At 48.2% G+C, this 4,119-nt stretch overlaps 1 pseudogene; it reads left to right on the top strand.

The window, feature by feature from the left end:
- Positions 1–1,072: 1,072 nt before the first annotated feature.
- On the top strand, positions 1,073–3,908 carry LOC120764813 (choline/ethanolaminephosphotransferase 1-like; annotated as a pseudogene).
- Positions 3,909–4,119: the final 211 nt, after the last annotated feature.

Genomic DNA, 4,119 nt, shown 5'->3' with positions numbered 1-4,119 from the left:
AAGTGCCTGAGGAGACGGCTCTCGCTGTGCCTGGTGCTGCCTTTGGAGCACTGGGAGCAGCAACTTCCAGCCTCTTCTGGGGACTGGGATTTCGAAGGAAGACAACAGCCAAGAGGAGCCAAGCTCAGGCCTTGCAGCACAACTTCAGGGTCCATAAATTAACATCTCTATTGTTTGCTCCTGAATTTTGGAACTCGAGTGTATGGATCCTGCTCCTTTTCTGACCCAGAGCAGTGATAAAGAAAGGATTATTCCCATCAAAAACATCAGGCCTTGCAGATATTATTAAGAAAAGGGAATAAACCAAATATCCAGTTCCCTGTCTTTAGTTCAAGATATACCTTTAACTCTGAAAACTCAGGAATCTCTGGCAGGATTCCTTTTCTTTTGCTAGAAAAACAAACGAGAAATGCTGTTTTCTGGTCAAAAAGCCCAAGCTGTTAATTTCTTTGGTCTCTTTGTTTTTTACCTCTTTTTTTTTTTTTTTTTTTTTATTCTGGGGCTGGTTTGGAGCAGCTCAGTGAGGAGGACATGTTGGATAAACATGGCACCAGAAGGGTGTTTGGAATGCTCCTCACTCCGGACCTGCTCTCCATGGAGAGGAGGAGGCTGGAGGGATGGAGGAATCTGGGTCATGGAGCAGAGGGCAGGGAGAAGACAGCTCCTCTGTTATCCTGGCGTGTCCAAAGCTTCTCAGCTGAGGAGAGCAACTGGGGTGTGCTGGGCCTTTCATTTTGTGTTCCCAACTTCCCCTTTCATCCCATGTGTCAAACAGCTTGGAAGCTTTGATTCCAGAAGCCAAGGAATTTGAACTGCAGGCCCAAATCCCTCAAGGATCTTTTTAGATATAAAATCCTAAGGGAATGTTCAGGGGTGCCTTGAGCTGGCACCCTGGGGGTGCAAGTCAGGAGAGCCTGGGGGGTGGAAGTGTCTTCAGCCATTCCTGGGTGTATAAGTTAAGGAGTGGGGAGTCTTCCCAGGGAATGCAGGCACCATTTCAGTCTGAACTCACACAGGGTGCTTGGATTCTGGAAGGTGCTTGGCCACAGAGGGAAAAGCTTCCTAGGAAGGGATGAGAATCCAGCAGGAATACCTGTGGATGGCCCTGCTCTGGGAATTGGAGCAGGATTATGCCAGAAGGTGAGGCAATCCCTGGAGTTTGGCTTGGGAGCTGTGTCTGCCTATCCAGGACTCTCTTCTGGCTCACACTGTGCCTCCAGTAAATCCATACCATGAGCTATGGGAGTCCCAGTAACATCCTAAAGGGAACTTTTCATAGAATCCCACAGTCCCAGACTGGTTTGGGTTGCATGCCCCCCCTCATGGACAAAGACACCCCCACCAGACCAGGGTGTCTTTTCAGTGCAGAAATGGGATATCCTTCTCTAACAGGGAAACTGAGGCACAGGGAAGGTGGAGGTTTTCAGGAACAGCTGTCCTGCTTCCCAGCCATTCCACATTTGCCCTGGGAGTTTGGCCAGTCTGGAGAAAACTTCGCCAGGCAATGAGCAGTGAATGTGCTGCTGAGGATTTCAGACATTCCTGTTTCTGGTGAGATGGAAGAGCATCAAGGATCAGCCCTCTCCAGGGATGGATGCAGAATTCCAGGTTCCTGATGCTGGCCAGGATGGAGTGGGAATGCTGGGAAATGCAGTCTCCATGGCCATAGCTCTACACTGCAGAGCAACAAGTCTATCCAGCATTTAGGTCCTGCCTTGGTTTCCCAGTACATGGCTTCTCCCAGGGAATAATGGTCACAGTGCAAGACCATTGAATACAAGGGAGCCTTTGTGCTGATGTCAATGAGCTGGAGCCTCTCCTGTGTCCAGGGGCCTCCTGCTGCAGGGAATGAGCAGCAACTCTTCCATGTCTGCAGGAGGGACTGGGCTGCATCAGCCCCCATCTGTAAACACAGCTCAGCTGGGCTTTTACTGCCACACTCATGACTGGAAGTGTTTAAAAGGAAGGAGGGGAGAGCTTTGGCTGTGCCCTCTCTGCCCAAGGGTGGTACTGAGCCCCAGCCTGATCCCAGGGAGGTCTGGGCACTGCCTGGAGTAGAGCTGAGCTGCCCCTCTTCAGAAGTCCTTCCCTTTTCCCCAGGGATCCATGGTGGTGGTTGTCTTGGTTTGAAAGACAGGTGTCTGCTAGGGAGGGGCGGGGCCCCTCTAGGAATGGGGAATTCCAATCCCTTCCCTCCAAGTTATTATAATTTAGAAGATTAAAGAGACTTTTCAGTCAGAACTATGGGGAAAGGAATAATAGTTTTTACTAGTAAGTATAACAAGACAAACAAACAACAACAGCGCTGCTGCTCCCACATGCGCTGACTGCCCCCGCCTTTCTCGGCTGTGTCCGAAGAGATACCGGTCAACTAAGAGAGGGGAACAGGTAACCCCTGCTGTTGACCACCTTCCCCAGACGCTGTTCCACTGCCGAATGAATTCGAGGAGGACCCCAATGATGGAGCAGTGCTTTCCCCCAGCAGAACCCCCGGCAGAACCCACGATTGGTTTAAAAGAACTGACTGAGCAAATTCAGGTGATGATGCAGCACCTGGATGAAAGGGCACACGCAGCAGCTGAACTGCTATCCACGGCAACTGTTAATGGTCGAGATGAGCCAACATCTTTCAGCTCCCAGTTAACTCCAATGCAACGATTGCTAGAACAAACTGCAGTAAGCAGTCCCCAGGCAACGCCTTCGCCTGCCCCCCCCGTGACTCGATGGTCCGAAATTATGCGTGATGCTATACTAGAAAGGCAGTGGGAACCCGTAGGACACATGGCATGTCCTGTAGTGTGTCCTGTCATGTTCAAAGATGGCAATCCTGTGTATGAGCAGCATGAATGGAAAATTTTGCAACAGGCAAAAAATACAGTAAAGGAGCACGGCTTGAAATCTGAAAGTGCTCAAACAATGTTAAATTGTATTCATACTGCAGATATCAATTCTCCAGCCTGATTGCCCCCAATCTGATCACCATCATCTGACTGTTAATAAATATATTTACAACTCTGTTATTAGTATGTTACTGCTCAACAGCTTCAGAGCAGGCATACATTGCTTGTGCCTGTGGCATTCCAGTCCCTGGATGCTATAGATGGAAAAAAAGCAAGAAGGACAAATAGCAGCACTCCATTAGGAGAGCTTTTTGATCATGGCTGTGATTCACTGTTCACAGTCTTTGTGGTTTTGGGAACTTGTATTGCTGTGCACGTGGGTACCAACCCTGATTGGATGTTCTTCTGCTGTTTTGCTGTGACATTCATGTTTTACTGCATGCACTGACAGACATACGTCTCAGGAACACTGTGCTTCAGTATGATTGATGTGACTGAAGTACAAATCTTCACAATAATCATGCATTTACTGGCAGAGAGTGGAGGACCACATTTTAGCAATCTCTGATTCCAAGACTGAACATTCAGGTGAAAATACTCCCAGCTCTTTGTACTGTGGCAGGAACCATAGTCTCCTGTACAAACTGGAGTTGGCAAAAATGGATCCACTTTAGCAGGAACAAGTGTCCTCTCACCTTTTCTCCATATTGGCTCCATGATTGTCTTGGCTGCAATGATCTACAAGAAATCTGCTGTGCAGCTCTTTGAGAGGCACCCCTGCCTCTACATCCTGACTTTTGGCCTGGTGTCTGCCAAGATCACAAATCAACTGGTGGTTGCCCACATGACCAAGTGTGAAATGTATTTATATGAAACAGCATTCATAAGTCCTTGACCAGTGTTTTAACAGCTTTATTGATGAGTATATTGTCCTCTGGACTGCCCTGATCCTGTCCCTGTTTGACCTGCTCCGATACTGTGTCAGCATGTGCAACCGGAATTGCTGCCCACCTGCACATCCACATGTTCCGCATCAAGGGCTGCCCCATGCACTTGAACCATCACTAGGGATGGGAGCTGCCACAGGGGAATGGAAAAAGAGTTAGGTTTCTACAGGAATGGATGAAGACTTGTAAGAGACAAATGCTAAAAGCAGATGAGAACAAAGTAATTTATAATAATCAGTGTTGTATAACTTTTCTTCTTTGTTATTAGTAACACTCCTCAACTAGTCTCCTGCCTGAGAGAGTGAATTCCGAGTTCACCCTAGTCAACTCTC

Source organism: Hirundo rustica, chromosome W (assembly GCF_015227805.2).
Source record: "Hirundo rustica isolate bHirRus1 chromosome W, bHirRus1.pri.v3, whole genome shotgun sequence".
In the NCBI taxonomy this organism is placed as follows: domain Eukaryota; kingdom Metazoa; phylum Chordata; class Aves; order Passeriformes; family Hirundinidae; genus Hirundo; species Hirundo rustica.
This window is presented reverse-complemented; position numbering and strand designations above follow the sequence as displayed.